Genomic DNA, 21395 nt, shown 5'->3' on the forward strand with positions numbered 1-21395 from the left:
GGACCGAATCTTTGGATTGTTGCTTCAATCTGAAGTCACGATGTGACACTGAGGGTGTCACGACGTGACCAAGAATGGTTTCGTGACTAAGTTGTTTTTTGTGCTTATGACGTGACCAAGTTTATGGGTTTTCTAGGTTATAAACAAAATTACATGTGGCCGAAAAACACTTAAACCCTTAAGTTCACATGCAACCTAGAAAGGATCTATATTTTCTCTATTGTTAGAAACTAACTATGAATATCAAGAAAACATAGGATAGAGACTATGAAATTGAAATTCATACAAAATTAGGGTTACATAACTTTTGATTATTATTGTAAATAATCAAAGTAGAATCCTTCTTCTAGATCTTGGAAATCTAGCACCAAAGTAATGGATGCCTCTAATGGCTTGTACCCAAAACCCTAGTAGCAAGAAGACTTGAGGAGAGAGGAGGCTTGAGCAAAATGAAAGATCTAGTATGGTCAAGAATCATATTAAAGTGATATTGCTAATTAACATATGATACTAAAGGGTCACACTAACAACAACTTGTTATAATTGATTATTTATTAGAAACTGATTTTAATAAATATTCAATAAACTCTTATAATTAAATTGAAAATTATTTATTTCTAGGAAATAATAATTTTCATTAGCAATTAACATTATATATAATTCATATGGTATGAATTAATAAGTCATGCACAACATTTTGGACTATATAAATTCTTTTGTCTTTTACCAAAAAGTTAAAGTTTATATTTTATAGACTTGGTTTATAAAATATAGAAGCTTTTTGTCTTATTTCTCTCATAATTTTCGAAATTATAAGATGAAAAGAAAGGCATGGTCTTTTGATTAATTTAATCAAAAGCATGGCTTGTCTTCAAGCATGGGCAACATTAGACTATAGGTGTATAAGTTGTCTTAAAGGTTTAAGACCCTTTGTGTAATGATTACACTTTATGAGGCTTGCACACTTCTTTCCCTCTTATATGATCAAAACCATAACATTCATAGAGTGTGGGATTCTCTCTCATTTTTGGTCACTTTCTTGAAGAACACTTGCTTTTATACTCTCTTGAAGTTCATACTTTGGTTATGAACTTCATGCTTAAGAGTTAAGAGTTTTCTTATAAGACTAGCATCATAAATCAAGTTGACAACTAGTTAGTGTCTCTAAAGTTCATCATTCTTCATCAACTTCCATGCCTCCCAAGAGGATCCAAAGAACTACAAAGGTTGTATTTTCTCCATCTCTTCTTTGGTTGGTGTTGTTTTTCTTTCCGAACTTTGCAAGATGATCCTTGTTGGGTTTAACTTGTTTATGTTATTCAAAAATTATTAAATCTTCCTGTTGCCAAATTTCTATTTTTTTTAAACTAGTTTTTGAATAAAAACCCAACAGTTAGTATTAGAGCCACCATGCAAGTTTGATTAGAATTTTTGATTATGAAAATCTTAGTTTTTGGAGAATATGGCAAACTTTGTTTTGTATAAAAAAAAAAGTTCATACATATTTTCTATGACAACTTTATAATTGTTATTTTATGTGACAAAAGTTTTTCATGCATCTTTTGTCATTTAAAGTTGTCTTACAAAAACAAAGGTTGTTTATTGTGTATGTTGATATATATATATATATATATATATATATATATATATATATATATATATATATATATATATGATGTGCATAAACTAGCCAATGACCATTGTGTTTGTTGTGTTGTTGTGTTGGTTGTAATAATTTATTTATTCATATGGTATGTAATAAGTTTAATAGGTTAGTTTTCTTGGTTTATTTTTGTAAATAATAGATTAGTTGTTAGAAATAATTCATTTGTACAAAAATATAACAAGAAATTAAGTTGAGCCATTTTTTGAAAACAAGAAGGCAATTTTCGAGGTCTAGAGGTGTGCAGGGACAAAGACAACCTTTTCAGCAATTTGTTGCAAAAGGTTTTGCTGTTGATAGCATCCCTTGGAGCTGTTGGACATAATGCAATCTTTTCTACAACTTTTTCTGAAAAATGTTGCATATTGCTGAAATATTGCTTTAAAGAAGTTTTTCCAATCTTTTGCAAGCAAGATGTGTTTTCTCAAGTGGGAGCTTCTACAACAACATTACAAGAGATTTTTGGTCCCTTAAAATGTCTCTTCAGGAATGAACTTGACATTTTTTGTGTTGGCTCACAAAAAATGTCATTAGTTGGTTATGTTTAGCCACATATATTTTATGTATGTTTGTGTTGTTTATTTTATGCAATTACTATGTGTGGTTGATAAATTAGTTTTTCACATGCTAAAATAATTTTAGACAAAATAAACATCACATGGAGTTTGGTTTTCAAAATTCATAATGTGGACATAAGATGTAACAAGTTATTGTAATAAAACAAAAATCTGGTTTTATAAAAATGTTAATAACGTCAAATTTTGAAATATTCAAATATACGTTTTAAAATTGTGAGTTTTAACTTACACAAACTCCAAACATATAAGTAATAAAAGGAAGTTTTATTAAAGATATAAAAGGTTCAAATGAAATCAAGATTAATACCGGTTATTAAAATTAAATCACATCAAATTATATAAAAACTAGTTTTTTATGTAGAAACTTTTAAAAGTGATTTTCTTTTGAAAATTGGTACCATGGTTTATTATATGCATGTAATAACCATGATATCATATGTTTTTAAAACTACAATTATAAAACATATAAAAGACCTTTTTTTACAAACCTCAAATCTATGCAATCCATCTTCAAGAACAGTCGCACATCTCTTATATGCACTAGTGAGATAAACGATACTAACCGCTTAGTGTTATCTTTTGTTGGCTGGGGTGTATTCGCGATTTCTAGAACCAAGTTATAGGCCGATTATACAAGTTTTTCAAATTGGGTGATTTGATCGAAAATCTTTTGTGATAAATGATACCTAATCAAGAGAGTTCCGAGACATAAATGGGATCAAACATGTCAAATTAAATTTGTTATTAGCGATCCCATAAATCCAAGAATTATATAGTAAGATATAATTGATAATCGATATCTACTGGGTTGAATTCAAGAGGATGGGATAAAGGATACCTAACCATTTATTTGTTTTGCAACTTGGATCCTAGACATTGATAATTAATGTTTTTGAAAACTAAAAGGATATTAATTATTAAATATTTTTAATATTGCAAATACTAAATGAATTTTTAAAAAATTTTGTAGTTAAATTATCCATCCTCATTACCATGATGTGTCATTTTCTTTAATGACTTAATGAAACAATAAAATTCAATAGATACGACTTCAATGAATGGGTTCATGTCTTAAGAGACAATATCATGAGAGATATGAAATTTTATACACTTAAAGGTCCAAGCGCTAAACTATTTGCTTTGAGCAATAAGCCTGAACATGATACCTATTAAAGGCATCACTGTGATGCTAAAGATATTTCTAACATCAAACTAGGAATAGTTTAAGGTCCAAAATAATCACGTTGTGTGATCTATAAGACCCATGTTTTATGGAATGAACACGTTTAACCCCAAGAAATCCAATAAGTCCCACATATATGGATCTTGTTTCTTTTATGGAGAAACTAGACACTGGAAGAGGATCTACTCCTCTAATCTGCAAAGAAAGTCTGGAAGAGACTAGTACTTCAGGTATCTACTAGACAGAACTCGTACCTTTCATATAACACTTAGGTACTTGGTACTTAAATGTTAATCTTATATTTGTAAATGGCTTGCAGATATTTACAGAAGAGTAACATAACCATCCTCATTACCATGAATTGTCATTTTCTTTAATGACTTAATGAAACAATAACATTCAATAGATACAACTTCAATGAATAGGTTCATGTCTTAAGAGACAATCTCATGAGAGATATGGAATTTTATACACTTAAAGGTCCAAGCGCTAAACTATTTGCTTTGAGCAATAAGCTTGAACATGATACCTAGTAAAGGCATCACTATGCTGCTAAAGATATTTCTAACATCAAACTAGGAATAGTTTAAGGCCCAAAAGAATCACCTTGTGTGATCTATAAGGCCCATGTTTTATGGACTGAACACGTTTAACCCCAAGAAATCCAATCAGTCCCACATAGATGGATCTTGTTTCTTTTATGGAGAAACTAGACACTGGAAGAGGATCTACTCCTCTAATCTGCAAATAAAGTCTGTATGAGACTAGTACTTCAGGTATCTACTAGACAGAACTCGTACCTTTCATATAACACTTAGGTACTTGGTACTTAAATGTTAATCTTATATTTGTAAATGGCTTGCAGATATTTACAGAAGAGTAACCAGCTAAGCACAATCAAGTTGGAACTACACTCTCAGAGTTTAGTTTATTAATTATGCTAGGAACATAATTCACTTGTATTATGAAAGAATGTTTGTTTTGGAACAATGTATGTTTTAATTTAGATTGCCTAAATATTTGCCTCAGATAATTTATGAATGATTGACTATTTACTTAAATCGTTTTTCATAACAATCAACTTCATTCGAACTCTGCAGTAAAGCATGCTCGGGCGGGAGTATTACCGAGATGGGTGACCTCCTGGGAAGGTCTCGTGCTGAGTGGTTAAAAGCGGACAATATTGTGATACATGCCAGAAGGGGGATGTTACAAATGGTATCAGAGCTGGGGCACGGGTCGATGTGTTCGACGGGGACGTCGGACCCTGTAATGGGGGGTGAAGGTGGGTTACACCTAACCCCACATCGGCTTGGAAGGAGAATGAAACATTTCCTTATAAGGGGTGTGGATACCTTCCTTGTCACAATGCGTTTTAAAGCTATGAGGGCAGCAGATCCCATAAGAACTCTGCAGTTAAGCGAGCTCGGGCGAGATCAATTCAAGGATGGGTGACCTCCTAGGAAGTTTTCGCGCCGGGAGCCCAAAGAGGATAATATTGTGATACGTGCTAGAGGGGGATGTTATAGATCTTCCACATGTTGATCAAGGTGAAAGAATGTTCCCTTTTTCGAGCAATGGTGGAACTCGAGATCATGCTTCTTCAACTCTTCCTCCACCTCCTCCAGTGACTATCCCCAAGTCATGTTTCCTTTAAGCTGAAAAGTACAAAACTACTCAAGCCCTATTGGCATGTAAACATTAAGATGGAAAGTCCGTATGTGCGCATGTTCTGAAAATGAAGTTGCACATTGACAGATTGGGGATGTTGGGTGCCGTTTTCCCAAGGGAGCTGGCCAGTGACTTGGTTCTACTTTCGCTTCCTGAATTATATAGTCAGTTCATCAAAGACTACTATATCAGGGACCACGACGTGACTCTAATTGATCTGACACATATGTTGATTGTTGTTGAAGTAGAATGCTTAAGAGCACAAGTCAAGAAAAAGTGTTTGAAGGATCTGTCTCCAAAATTTCCATGGACATTGGTAATGGCAATAATGGTAGTCCATATAAGGTTTCTCTTTCCAATGGAAAGGGGTCGGCCAAGGTCAAACCTTTTGACCATATGGTAAAGAGAAAGGCTAGTTCTGAGATAGTTCCATGTGCTAATCATAAAAGGTCCATATGTTTCTATTGCCAATTGGAAGGGCATTAGTTTCGAAGCTGCTCAAACTACCTGAAAGATCTTAGAGATGGTAAAGTCAAATCATGTGACTCTACTTCAGTTACATCAATTATCTAAATCCATTATTTTATTAAGTTCCTATTTATAGATTCTTGATACATGATGTGATGATCACATTTTGATGTTTTGCAGGATCTAAAAGAAAGTAGGAAGCTTAAAAAAAAGAGTAAGCTGAATCTGATGGTGAGAAATGGATTTCGGTCGCATGGTTCGATGATCAGATTTTTGAGTTGCTGCTTAGGAGTTATGATATATTAATAGATTGTGCAGGAAATGTCTAGATACATAGTTTTCACTTTATGCATTGTAAGGACAAATTTTTCTGCTTTTTATCAATAAAAGTGAATTTTGATTTATTTACTTTATGTTTCCTTACAATGACATTTATGAAAATTGGTGGTTATATTTCTTTTATTAGCAATGTTAAAAGTGGATTTGATTCTTAATCATATTGTTTGTGGTAGTGTCATAATTGACTAAGTGAAAAAGGAATTCTCATCACCCAAGGTTCAATTAGATAGAAACTTAGAGTCATGCAATTCGAATTGTGTGATGTATGAGAATCTTGATCGTTGGAAGATCATGACTAATTCGTTGATCACATGTTTATGTGAGTCAAGTGAAGGACTAAAGGATCTAGTACACATTGATGTGGACTATTTAGATCCACCACAAAGGACGATAAGTCTATTCGTCATGGTTTATTGATGCTGCAGTAAACATGGTTGTGTTTATAAGATTAAGCATAATGCTAATACATTGAAAAGTTTTCAAAGAGTAATTGAACAAATAAGAAGAATCTGTTAGGCAGAAAGATAAAAGTTTCTCCAATCCGAAAGGAGAGGAGATTACTTTAGTATCATGTTTTATGATCATCTTAATGGTTATATAATTGTATCACAATTGATCCTTGAAAAACATCTTAGTGCAATTAATTGACTTTTTTTTAGAACGGAAAATCTACACTACTCGTAAACTATTCCTAATACCACCTATGTCTCCAATGAGACTTGAACCCTCAACCTCTAGAGTCATACTCTAGTTACTTCGAGTCGTATCTTGAAGCTGATTTCAACTAAGTAGGTTTATAACACCTCATGAAATGTGGAGTAGAAATGTTTCTTACTCTAGCACATTTGGAATTGGAAGTTATGATGTTTTGGTTAAAACAAATGACGAACTAAGACCAATTTTGTGAAGTGTTTTTCCTTGACAAGAATCCACACTAACTTTTGAATATTTGTTTTTTCTTGTCGAGGAATGTTCCTTAAGAGAAAAACTTATATGTCAAGAAGTCAGTGGGAGTCTTATTGATCTTGAAGAGTTTTAGGAGTCAATCAAGAATAAGCCTTTTAGTTATCACTAGCACACGGCCTGAGGATGATAACCTATCATGTTAAGTTGACACATTCTTGTTTCTGTGCATCTTCCATTTGAGTTGGAAATTCTTATGAGTTTTATGGTTCTCATTTGACTGCAAAAGGTAGAGCACGTTGGTCAGTGAAAGTACATTGATCAATATGGGTGAACTGCTTAGCAACTTGGAAGCATTGGTAGGACCTTGTGCTACCAGAAGGCAAGAAATTAAGAATGAGCAAAGTTCAGTCCATGAAAGGAAAACTAAATTTGAATTTGGTTTTGTTCGTAACCTTATCTTATGATTGTAGGTTGGAATTGATAAATTCACATGGATAGGAACACAAACACCATAAAATCTAGGTGGCAAAAGGTTTCACTCTAATTCATGAAAATGATTATGAGGAAACACTTTCGCTAGTAGATTTTAAATTTGGTTAATATCATTACGGTTAGCAGTTATGATAAATTGCATTCTCCAATTCACAATTTGATTACGGCATCCCTTTTCGAAGTTCGAATTGTGATAAATGGCATGAAATAGTTTGAACGTTCAGGACTTATATCTATAACTTCTGAAATGGTGTAAACACACACATATGCTATCTAATGAAGGTGTATTAGCTTGAGAAGTCTAGTTGAAGACTTATCGAAGCATTACGTATCAGAAATCTGCACTTTAGTAAGAAATTCAAAAAGTATTGATTTCTAGAAGTCCAATTGATTTATGGGTACATGTCAAAGCTAGTGGGAGCATAGTTGTTATGCAGATAGAAGCATAATTGTTATGCTAGTAGAAGCGTAATTGTTATGCTAAGTGTTGCAAGTTGGCAATACTATTCATAGGAAACAAAGTTTTCAAATTTGTAAGTTGCAAAGTTTGCAATTGTTTCACTATGATAAGCTTAGGGGAGAGGGCACTCATACTTCATTTCAAATCTAAAAGTTTAGATTGAATTTTAATGGAACTTAGTCTTGGACATATATATGAATATCGTGTTGAAATGATTCAACATAGGAAATTCAATATACAGAAATATTATAGCAAGAGACTGAACAAATATCAGGTCTTTATATAAGACATTATGAATCGAATCCCATATGCTTTGGATATAGGATTGATTAGATATGTTATAGTATTCACTTGTTCTGATTTTTCCAAATGCTTTGGGCATTGAGAGGGAAAAATGACTAGAACTTGGTGTGACTAAAGTTAAACAATTGTCAAGACCATTATGAGGTTTTACGAAAGGATCGGTTCCTTGTGGACAGTTGGAAGTATTTTTTGATTTGGAATAACTGTATTGACATGTTTTAGATTGGGGTGATTCTTGATCAAAATTGATGGTCATATGGGAATATGGAAATGCTTCCATATTAGGAGTTGGTTATTGAAATCTACATGTGAGTTAGAAACCTTAACGCAAGGAAGGTGTTCAAGGAGTTACCTTGAATTTGATACTCCATAATGGGAGTTGGTTATTGAAATCTACATGTGAGTTAGTAACAAAATTTCAATGGAGCATTTTGTGACATTGTTGGCTAAGTCTCGGTGAATTTGATGCCATATCATTACAAAAGGATATTGCATGCAAGGTTAGACTCTAAAACATTTAGCGGTGACAAGAATTTGGAATTCTTACACTTGTAATAAAGATTTGGAATTGTGAAATGAGCATCATTGGAATAGTGTCCAATCGATATGTTCACAAAGGAAGGACCATATAGAGACATAGTATGCATGTTTATAACATGACATGACTGATGTTTAATTCAAGTGTTTAGTTGATTAATCGAAATATTATACAACTAATAAAGTCTAATTAATATCGTGATTAAATAATAAGTGTTTTATTTATATTCAATAGATTTGAGACCATAGTTAATTAGGTTATTATTGTGTTTCAATTTGCATGTTTTACTTCCCGAATAATTAGATTGTTCAAAACATCCACAATCGCTCGTACTTTTGGAAGTAAGTAGCAAATTAATACTGTCAATGAATTGAATTGTAGATTTTCTATGGAGATTAGACATAGCAATGGTTTTGCTGCAATGTTCATGAGTACTTGAAAGTGGGGATTTTAAATATTGGATTAACCCACGCTCAAAGAACTACTTCATGGATTTTATCATGAGTAATTTTGAGATGATAATATCGTATATTCTTGAAACGAAGATATATGAGTTGTTGTTTGCAAGTCAGTTGTGCATTTATAATACGTAAACGCATCAGTAACTTCATGTTATAAAACTTATTGTTGTGTGTGATTTGATGAGTGAATAGTACAAGCATAGAAGTAGAAGTTTATCCGTTCCTTTTGCCCTAATTGGAAAAGGGATATCTATGGGACCCTCGATGATATGATTATGACATCCAAAGCGCTTAGCTAAGCCTGGACTGAATTGATGTGTTCAATTAGTAGTCTGATATCAGTCGTCATAAATCAAAAATATGGAAACAAATCTTGGACATAGAGATTGATTATAATCCATGTCTCATGTCCATACGATATCTTGTAGAATTGAGGAATATTTGATCACTTATATATACAGACACGTTACTGACTAGGTCAGAGTTTGACAACGGCTTTTGGTAGCTACAATTTGCTTATCAATTTGGTAGTTATACTAGCAGTTACAGTTATTAGACTTATCCAAGTGGGAGACTATTGGATTAGGTGTCTAAGCCCGTAACTATAATTGATATATACTTGAATTGATAGTAGCATAGTCATTTTGGGTTGCCTTCAAATCTGGCAATTGAATAGCATGACTTTTAGAGAGAGAAGAATGATTTATTAATTTATTACTTGGTTAATAAATTAATTAGAAATGAAAATAAATGATTTATTAATATATTATGGAAATAATATACTAATTAGAAATTATGTTGTTTAATTAATATCTATTCAGAAATTAATTTGGAATTAATTTTGGGGTTAAAGGAATTAACTAAAAATACAAGGACTAAAGGTGACAATGTTTAATAGTTGAACATTGTGCAATTCTAGAACCTCCCTAAAGAGGGGGGGGGGGACGAAATCTAGAGTTTCCTAGGGTTTCTTGGGCTCTAAGGGTGCCTTGGATGCCTTAAGGAGGAAGTTAAGGGATTATCTTGGACATACCTGCCTTATCCAATACCTTCCTAACACCTATATAAACCCTCATTAGGGTTGAATTTCGTCTAAGCCTACCTTCTAAGAGCCTTGGACGAAATTTTGGCTCCTTCCCTCTCTCTTTATAGTTTTCCTTGGTTTCTAGGTTTGTTTGTGAACCATTAGAGGCGCGACACTTGTGGCACTTGCTACCAAAGGTCTTTCAAGCAAAGATTCAAGATTCTTTACAATAACAATCTTAAAGGTATGATTTCTAACCCTAGTTCTTGTGAATTTCGAAAATCATAGTTACCTTCTAGGGTTTCTAGTTTTGTGTTCAATGCTTGTATGTATAATAGAGAAAACATAGATCCAATATTTTAGGGTTGCATGCACATATAGGAATTGTTTGCTTTGCTCAAAACCCATCAAATCCATGATTGGTCATGGATTTCTTATGGTGGATTAGACCAGGGTCAGTTCCTAAGACTGTGGGAGGGCCACAACATGCTTGGAATCAGGAAGTGGTAGGTCGTTAGAGATCGGGTATGATATAAGACTACATTTGGTCATGTAGCATTCACTTTTAACATTGGTTTTGGTGGCGAGTTAGTTTGGGAAATTATTTTCAGATGAGGCTTTCTTTCGAAAGTCGTGTGGGGTGACTGTGTGTGAGTATTTTGACTCAGCTACCAGGCGAGAATCCGATGTTCCAGTTAGTTAGCAGGCAAGTTGGGACCAGGGAGGTCTCGGTTGTTTTTGGAAAGCAGCTAGGGGGGCAGCAATACAAGTCGGGATTGTATTGGTGATTTGGGATCTATGTGTGGAGTCGCTTGTTATTTGGGGCATATGCTAAGTCACTTGCAGTTTGGAGTAAATAATCTGAGAGTAATTGATTTGACCCTATTGCGCAGCTCTTGTCTGAGTCTAACCATTGCGGGGACGAATCTTCTACTCGAAATATTATCTGAACTTTTTATCACGTATAAGTGTTCTGCAGCAGTATGTGGTCGGTGATTTTGGCTCCCAATGGAAGCATCAAGATGATCAAGGGTTAGAATCGTTTAGTTTGGTCTGGAATTCAATGAGGATTTGGCATGGTAGTGGTTCAGTGTGGGCGATCTGTCGGGGAGTCAGACCAACTTGAGGTTTTGGGTTTATGAGAAGGTAGAAATGGTTTTCTGCATGGGATTATCGATTCGTTCTTCTTTGGGTTGGAGAGTTTTTCTAGGGTTGGGTTTGGTTGCCTTTGGGAAGGTTGTGGTACACGTATGGGTTTTGATTGTGTTGTTCAAGTGTATGGTGGGCTGGAATGATAAGTAATGATTTCAAGGACGAAATCTAATTTAAGTGAGGGGATTTCTAACGCCCTGTTCTGAATCGTTAACCATTTGGGTGTGGGTGATGTAATGTAGATGATTCGGGTATTCAGATTTGGTTTTGGAGCCAAGGAGTATTTTGGAAAAATGGCAGCGGGCTTTTATGGAAATTGGATTTTTGTTTGGGAAATTTTATGTTAGGTATGAGTTGATAAAAGTGTAGAGCTTCTCGTTACCTTTTCATGGATATAAGGATCGTCGAAATCGGATTTATAACGAAGAAGTTATGGCCTTCAGATTATTTTAGGGTTTAAGAGGAAACCCTAGTACGCGGGGTGTACATAGGGAGTACGCACAACGTACTTGTGCGAAGGACAGTATGTTGGGCCTACATTGGCGTACACTTAGCGTACTTCAAGGGAATGATCGCGAACCTCGGCCTTGTGCGAAGGACAGTACTTTGGGCGTACGAGGGGTGTTTAAACCCTAATTTTTTAGCATGTTTTCCCTATTTAAGCACCTTAAGTCTTCAGGGATGGCCTCTTTACCAGCCCCCAAACCTACTTAAACCCTAAATCGACCCTTTAGCCTCTTGGTGGTGTTCTTGAGCTATTAAGAAGACTTTAGTGCTCATTTTTGCCCTTGTGAAGGAAGTAGAGAATTTTGAAGTTGTTTTTCTTGGTGAAAAGGCTTTGGATCCAGAATCATCATCTTGTGGGAAAGCTTTCTAAGGTATCAAGTTTGCATCTTGGCTTGTATATGTTTAGATATCTTCATAGTTAGTTTGTTACGCTTTTGGTCCCTTTTGGGTTAATGGACGAGTTAAGTTGTTTAAGGGCTTGTTCTTTCAGATCTGAGTTTGTTTTGGTATCCTTGAGCTTAATGGTGCAAGCTTTATGAGAATTTTGGTGTTATGCATGCATTAAGTCAATTATTACGTCCCTTTTAAGCTTAAGAACTTTATTTAGCCATGTACGAACGTAAAGTTGGCAATTTTACATGATAATCCAGCTCAAGGAATTCAGATATATGGTTTGGAGCTTTGTCTTAAGGGATTAAGTGATTGAATCAAGTTTTGGCTGAAGAGGGTGAGTACGCTGGGGGTACAAGCAGGTACGCTTAGCGTACAAGCCTCCAAGCGAGTATGCTGCGTGTACGTGCTAAGTACGCCCCACATACTTGATCTGTTGGGCCTCACATGTTTGGGCTATCTTTTGGGCTTGGTTTCTTGGGGATTTGTTGGGTTATCTGAATATATATATAAATATTTTTTGATTAGGGAAAAGTTAATGGGCTTTAGGGTAAGACCCATGTAAGGGTTGGGCACAATTTGGAAAATTGGGCCATAAGTGGGCTTTGAATGATTATTTGGTTTGTGGACCTTTTGATTGGGAGTTTGGGCCTTAGTCTTGGACCAAACTAGGTAAGGGGTAAAATGGTCTTTTTACCCCATATATGGATTATTTGATTTGAATTGGAACCGAAATGTTTATTAAATGTCATTCATGTTTGCTAGCGCGGGGATTCTAGCAGATCTGCAGTCATAAATTTATTCTTGGGTTCAGTTGTCAAGGTGAGTCTCCTCTCTGTTCTATGGGTCGAAAGCACCAATTTCGGCCCATTTGTTTTATGTATTACAGGAAGACTAGAGGGTGGCCCTTGGCATTTGTATGAAAGACCAGGAGGTGGCTCTTGGCAGATCTGTATGCAAGACCAAAGTTTGGACTTTGGTAGTTAAGTAGATAAGTAGTTGTAGATTATATGCTAGTTGTCTTTGTGATGCTTGCATGGAAGACTAAGAGGTGGCTCCTGGCACTTGCTTGTAAGACCCAGGGTTTTGATCCCCGTCCTAGCAAGGAAAGACCATGATACGGCTCGTGGCGTAATGGCAAGACTATGGTTGGCACATAGCACCTCCTATTAAATGTTGGATATGCATGTTATGTTTGGCTCGCATGTTATGTATGGTATGCGTGGTATTTGGAGAACTCACTAAGCTTTGTGCTTACAGTTGATTATGGTTTTAGGTATTTCCGGTTCGAAAGGGAAGGGCCCAATATGATTACAACACATACACCCATGTTTTTCAACAACTTTGTGATTTTGGGATTGTACTGTGATAGCTATTTTTATTATAAAATACTTTAAGTGTTTTATTAAATGATGAATGGGTGTTTTGGTTGTCTTAAAAAGGAAATTTTTACCTTCGTAATTTGGGATGTTACAAAACACAACAGGCTATCAAGCTCAGGTCATGTGCTAGTGATAAATAAAAGGATCATTGTCGGTTAACTCTTGAAACTCTCAAGATCAGTATGACTCCCACTGACTTCTTGACATATAATTTTTCTCTCAAGATCGATGTATAGCCTTTCTGAAATTCAACAACAGAGCCAATGTGAGGATTCTAGACACCTCCCGCGTAAGTATATCAATCAACATTATAACTGCAATTACTGATAAATCCTATTTATACATTCATAAGAACGACTATGTGTAACGCCCCGTTCTAAGAGTAATTATTTATGGAATTCCCGAGATCAAGAGTAAGGGCGTTTCGGTTTTTTATGGGCAATGGGTTTTATTCGAGGAGGCTTCAGGTCGGAGTGTGTTGCTAGAAGCGTAGGGCTTCTCGCCACCTTTTCGTGGATATAAAGTTCGTCGGAAACAGACTTAGAATAATGGAGTTATGGAACTTTGAAGATATTGACACTTATGGCACTTAATGGAAAAGTTGTTAAAGAAAGGCCATGCATGCTTGGGACACGCGTGGGTACGCCCAGCGTAGGCTGGGTTACGCCCAGCGTAATAGAGTAAATGAAACGCGGAGTTCCTCGACGTACGCCCAGCGTACTGGATTTACGCCCAACGTACGTCCAGTGTCCAGAAACCCTAATTTTAGGGCCAGCCACTATATAAGGAATATTATGGTTCCAACCCTAGCCTCCATATCTGCCCTCTTACTCTCAGAAACCCTAAGTAGCCGTTTTCTTCCATGGTTGTGGATATTTGACCTTGGGGAGCTTGGTTTGGCAAAGGAGAGCCTAGGAGAAGAAAGAAGAAGTTGTCAAGGAAGGAGTTGGGTGGCTGGAGCTCGTAGATCTGGGAAGGAATCATCTTCTGGAGCCCTTTTGAGGTATAAAGCTTCTTGCTTGACATCTATTTTGTGTAGATCTATGTATGGTGAAGTTTTGACACCATTCTTGTCCCAAAAACCCACATCTTGATGCATGATGTGTTTTGGTTAAGATGAGCTGTCCTTTCAGACCATTGGAGAAGTCTTGAGTAAGAAAAATGAGGTCCCAATGGCTTTGGTTGTCCCATGTAAGAAGTAGGAAGGTCTTATTGGGTTAAGACCTTGAGTTAAGAGCTTTATGGACATCCCAAGTAATAAAGTTTGAGACTTTATGAATCCTAGGCATGTTTGGTCGATGGATCTGAAGTTTGGGCTTAAGAGCTTAAGCCATTAAGAACTTATGAGGAATTTTAGTCAGCAAGATTACGCCCCGCGTAAATGGATGTACGCCCAGCGTAGTGGGTCAGTGTCCCATTTCCAGTCCGCGAGCATCGAAGTACGCCCAGCATACCAAGAGGGGTACGCCCAACGTACTCCCTCTGTTGGGTTTTTGATTTTGGGCCTTAAGTGATTGGGCTGTTTATGGGCTGGTGGGGCTTGGGCCGTGACTGGACATTATGGATGGAGTAATTTAGACCCAATAATTATTATGGACCTTGGATCTAGGCCCATTTGGTGAGGTGGGCCCAATTTAGTAAATTGGGCCAATATTGGGCTTTGCATGAGGATTTGGTTTTGGGTCTTGGCCCAATAAGAGGATGATGGACTTAATGAGTGTTGTGGGCCCTTGGCCTAGAAAGTCATGATAGTGTATTATGAGATGATTTTTGCATGTGATAGTGGGGATTCCCGGTGAATCAGCAGTCAGAGATTTGCAGGATTTCGGCAGTGGCAAGGTGAGTTTTCCTCACTGTACTCAAGGGTCTAAGGCACCAAGGCCGGCCCTTTGAATTGTTGTTATATCTTGTTATATTATGTGATGATATGCTTGCTAGTATCCTGGTGGATAAGATAGTGATATGAGAGTATGCCTTTTGTCTAGTATCCTAGAGAGATGGATAGTTGTATGATGGCTAGTTCTGTTGGATCAGCGCCCTGGTAGTTGGGTAGTGATTATTTTTAGACCGGTAGTGATATGAGAGTATGCCTTATGTACGTTGGTAGGAGGATACCTGCGGGTTATGTATGTTGAGCAGTGGTAGAGGGTATTCCATCCCGATAGGATGATAGGGACCTAGTGTGCTAGTTCTGTAGAGTGTTATGTGGTTGCCTGATATGTGTGCATGTCTGCTAGAGTAGATTGGCATTCCAACCCGATGGTTGTGGGCCAGCAGTATTCCATCCCGATAGGATGATTGGACTCATAGTAGTTTGGCATTCCAACCTGATGGTTGAGGGGCCTGGGGTCTTCCATCCCAAGGGATGATTGGACCCATAATAGTAGTAGTAGTTACTGTATGTATAGGAAGTGGGGCATTCCAACCCGATGGTTGTGGGCCAGGAGTATTCCATCCCGGTAGGATGATTGGACTCATAGTATGTTGGCATTCCAACCCGATGGTTGAGGGGCCTGGGGTATTCCATCCTAAGGGATGATTGGACCCATAGTAGCTATTGTTGTATGTATAGGTGTTTGGGAATTCCAACCCGATGGTTGTGGGCCGAGAGTATTCCATCCCGGTAGGATGATTGGGCTCGCGTTATGTAGGCATTCCAACCCGATGGTTGAGGGCCGGGGGTATTCCAACCGGAAGGTTGAATGGACCCGTAGTATGTTGTTCTTTGCTGTATGTGTATGTTTGTGTGTGTATGGGTACTTTGGGGGAAACTCACTAAAATTTCGTGCTTACAGTTGTGGTTTATTGTTTCAGGTGCTTCAGGAGATCGTGGCAAGGCGAAGGCATGATCGTACCGCTCCTCATGTTTATGTTTTATGCGTTATGGTTCTGGGGAAATACTCTGATGTTTAAACTGTTTTGAAAACAAGATGTATGAACGTAATGGTTTTTGAATGAAATAAAGTGTTTTAAATTGGTTGAAAATTTTGGTCGTTACACTATGAATATAAATATAAGCTACAGTTAAAGCATAGTAAGTATAACCTAACATACAGAGAATTTCTAATGAAATCGGAAGATTTAACTGGCAGAACTCCGACCCGAGAGCTTCTGATCGCCACTTATCTGACACCGCAGAGCCTCACTAAAGTGACCGGAAACTCGAGAGTAAAGGGCTAAAGTTTGGAAACAGTTCCAGAGAGAATTTTATGGAAAGTGAGTGACAAATGAGCAAAATTCAAAGGTTTATATAGGCTAAAAATGGGATACACAGCACGCACCCTGCCTATGCATACTGCACACTTTGTTGGTGGTGATGATGTGGCCATTTTCTAGTGGTGAAACGTGTCGCGATTTGGGTGGTGTGTCATGCACGCCACACATCTGGTCTATGCAGGCGACCACGTGCGAAGAATTCTAATTTCTTAAAAATTCCATATCTTCTCCGCACGAGCTCCATTTTTGATGGGTTTCATATCCATACGTAGAGATCAACGAGACTACAACTTTCTTTTAGAATCTGTCAGCAAATTTTGACTTTATTTTTAAAGTTTTATTTTTAACAGGCTTAGACTGTTAAAGCCCGTATAAAAATCATAACTCTCTCATATGAATTCTATTCTCGACTGTCCTTATATTGACCGGATCATATGGACAAGATCTTCAATTCTCGTTTGGATTGTTTTTCCTAACAATCGACTAATCTCTATTTTGGTTTCTGTGTCGTACACTGCTGCGCTAAAACTTCTAAAAATCATAACTTCCTCATACTTAGATTTAGGCATTTTTATATGGATGATCTCTCTTTTACGACTACTAAACGTTTTTCAAGACTATTTATTCTAAATAGTCTTTATCAAAAACGTTCTCTTATGTGATTGATCGTTTATAGTATAATGTACAAATAGGGTGTTATACCTCTCGCCCAGTTATAGGGATTTTGTCCCCGTAATCCTACCTCTAGCGCACCTTAAGATACTTCTTATACTATCCTACTGGACTTTCATGAGATCTCTCAGGATCTAGCTAATGTTGTTGCATTGAATCCATCCATCAGTACTTATTTCGCCATAAAACTTCGTTGTCTACTTTAGGCGTACTCCCAAACTCCTCGTGAAGTCTACCAAAACCAGGAGTTCTTGGTTTGGACTACAAATGAGTACGCAAATTTATCTAGAACATCCTAACAGAATCTACTTTTTGGAATATGCCTCTAATAGGTTTATGTTATATTGATAAAACACACATGAAACTAGATTACAATTGGTATTCCAACCTAGTTTGGGTGTTCCAACATCCTAACATTTAACCAACATTACTACAAAGGGTTTACTGACTTGAATACTCTAGAACCAATACTCTAATATTGGTGACAAACTCATTATAAGGCTTGCTTATCTTCTATCCTACTATCTTATAATGACCACTAGGTTACCAATAACCTTCTCGCAAGGCTCTAACTACTTTTCCTATATCAAGGTATAAATATTGTTTGCACAATGCATTCACGATAGGTCATAGTACTTATCCAACTACTAGGATTACGATCCCAGATCACTATTATCGTCACCCCCTCGGCCTGAAGACTCACGATCAATCTTCGGTGATCTTGAAGACTCACAACCACTATCCGACTGTCCTTAAAGGAACTCAATATTCATCCTTCCTTGATATCTACATTTTACAACAGGTCCTTGCTTTTTTTGAAGTGTTTTAGGCAATAACTAATTTAGAGATCCTTAATCTATACTATATGGGTTTTAAAGTCTAATTGTCGTCCTTTGTAATCCTATGAACATTGAAATTCGATCCTAGTGTTCTATTAATTCTTACTCTTATCAACTATAGGAATAACCAAACTAAACACGTAGTCTACCCTGGATCCTAGAATAACCATGAAGTATTAATGGGTATAGTACTTTTCAAGTGATCTTCTCTTATGGGTCTTTGATCGTGCGTACGAAAACACTCTATCCTTTGATGTCGATCCTATTGCTAAAATCCTTTGGCATGGGTTATCTAATTTCTTACTATGGTTGAAATCAAATACCTAATTCTGGCATATCCCTTGATTACTTGATGCTTTCTATGGCAAACTATACCACCTATTGTGTTTCGGATCCCCTACTATGAGGATAAATCCAACATCCTTGAAGGAACGAACCTATATGGTTCTCTTAGCTATCTAAGCAGCACTTGAGAATTTGAAATTTTCCTAAATCCTATCAGACACCTAGAAGGAATGACTAACCTTTCCTTGAGAAGCAAGAAACTCATAGCCTATGGGTAATCTAACAAAACACTTCCTTCTTTTGTTACTTGCTTAATGAAAATGACACTAACAACTTTCTCCTATTTGTGTTGCTACTTTCCTGGACCTTGATGTCAAAATTGAAAGTCGAACAACTTTTCACACTTTCTCCTTAAGGGTTAGTTCTCCCCTAATTGGGTTCAACTCATCATCGATTGTTTGTTGTAACTAGCCGAAGTCTAAGATGGATTTGCCTAGGCGATCTATAGTTTCTTTTGACTTTGAAGAAACTCATGGTTATCATGTTCAATGACCTTCGATATTCTTATTGTGGTACTACTACTTGTGCCTAATGTAAATAATCTTCGCATAGCATGACTAGGACATGATAAGATCATGATAAGTTGTAACACCCAGATGCTAGGTACTTTTCATATCAACCCCTTAGTATGAAATTTGTTGCAAAATTGGTCCCAAAGCCCCATGATGGGAGTCACACGGTTTTTTCATATGTTGGCCATACTCATGTGTACGTCAGGCGTACGTGGCTGGTGATCAAAATCTAATTTTTGGGTTTGATCACTATTTAAACATCCTTATATCCCTAAAACCTTTTCCCTCATCAGCCTCCATATCCTAAAACTTCCCTTGCACACCCTAGTTCCTTGTGTGCGAGTTTGAGCTGGATAAGAGTGTATTCTTGAGCTTGTGAAGGAGGAAGAAGGTGATAGATCATTTTGGAAGCTCAAGGCAACTTGGATCCAGAAGTATCTCACCCTCAAGCATCATTTGAAGGTAAAAAGCTTGGAACTTGATGAATGTTTTCTTTGTATCTTGCTAGACCTTGAGTTTTTATGCATTTTAGTCCCATAATCTTGGTGTTCATGAGTATGGCTTACTCTAGACCATAATAGATGTCCTTCCAGATGCTTTTAGGTGCTAAAAACAATAAAAATGAGATCTTCATCCTTTTATCCCCACCATGCAATAGTTGTGATGTTTTGGGTTGAATATTAAATGAGGGTTTTAGTTTTGGACCACTTCTAGCCATGGAAAGTCATAAAGGTAGAAACTTTACGACATAGAATGATAAGTTGTGTAACGCTTGGTCCAGGTATTATTTATTTGTCAGTATTTTAGGGTTTTGGGCTGGAACTCGACGAGTTGGGGAGCTCCAACTCGTCATGTAGAAATTCATTTGGACGCAGGTTTAAGGACTCAACTCGATGAGTTAGGGAGCCCCAACTCGACGAGTAGACACTGGAAAGGAATACCCTAGTTTTCAGGGTGTGTACCCTATTTAATGGCCTTAATCCTCATTGTTAGCCTCCCTCATCGCCCCTTTCTCTAGAGAAACGCTAGTTCGTGCTTTTCCTACCATTTTGAGTGTGTGAGAGCTTAAAGAGTGCATTTTGGTGTTGTTTGGAAGAAGGCTTGAAGTAGGAGGTGCATAGCTGAAGGGAAAGGCTTTAGATCCAGTGTCTTCACTGTTGTGGCAGCCATATTGAGGTATATAGTTGATACCTTGGTCATTTATTTGTTGGATCTCTTCATGTAGGAGTTTATGGTCATTATTACTTTATTTTGGGACCATTCTTGGATTTGAGTATGTCATGAAGCTATGACCTCAGATCTGGACATCTCATGGCCTCTTTTGACTTAAAGTTGCCATCTTTATCAAGTCATGGCCTTCCTTCATGCCCTAAATCCCTTAAGAAGCTATAATTGAGTGTTTTAGCCCCCTTAATGCCATGCATGGACTTAAAGTTAGCAACTTTACGTGGTATCTTCACCATAGGGGACCAGATCTATAGTTTGGGGCTTTGGACTTGCTGGAAAAGTGGCTGAATGTGTTAAGACTAGGAAAAACTCAACGAGTTGCCCTGCCAACTCGGCGAGTTAACTCGGGTTTCCCCGATCCTTTGGACATTATGCGAACTCGACGAGTTGTCCTGTCAACTTGACGAGATGACTAGGGTTTTTCCCAATTTTCTTAGAACTGAAGGAACTCGACGAGTCAGCAGGTGCACTCGACGAGTTGGGTCAACATGGACTGTTGACCTTGACTGTTGACTTTCACTTTGACCATGGTTAACCAAGTTTGACCTTAAGGGTATCTTTGGTATTTCGGGATTTTGATGAAGTTAGTCGTATGGTGGTTGTAGGCAGTTGAGTTTGGAGCTGTGAGTTGGGATTTGATCTTACCAGTTCGACATTCCTTGAGAGGTGAGTCTCTTCACCATACCAATGGGTCGAAGGCACCAAATCCGGCCCATTATGTGATATGTGATATGTGATACGTAATATATGCTAACAGACTGTGATATTCACATGGAAGACCTCAGGGGTTTCCCGAGGCAGTCGGATATCAGACCATGTGGGGGTTCCTATGGCATTCCCGGCTAAGACCATGTGGGGGTTCCTATGGCACCGGTGTAAGACCTTGGAGGGTTTCCATGGCATCCTTATATTTTTGTAACACCATGTGGGGGTTCCCATGGCACCCGGTGTAAGACCTTGGAGGGTTTCCATGGCATCCTTATTTGATTGTATGCATGGCTTATGTGGTATATGTAGCTAATATAGCTAATATGGGTTATGTGATTATATGGGTTGTGTGGGGTATG

This window comes from Lactuca virosa, chromosome 6 (assembly GCF_052849685.1).
Source record: "Lactuca virosa cultivar CGN04683 chromosome 6, Lactuca_virosa_CGN04683_v6, whole genome shotgun sequence".
NCBI classification, from domain to species: domain Eukaryota; kingdom Viridiplantae; phylum Streptophyta; class Magnoliopsida; order Asterales; family Asteraceae; genus Lactuca; species Lactuca virosa.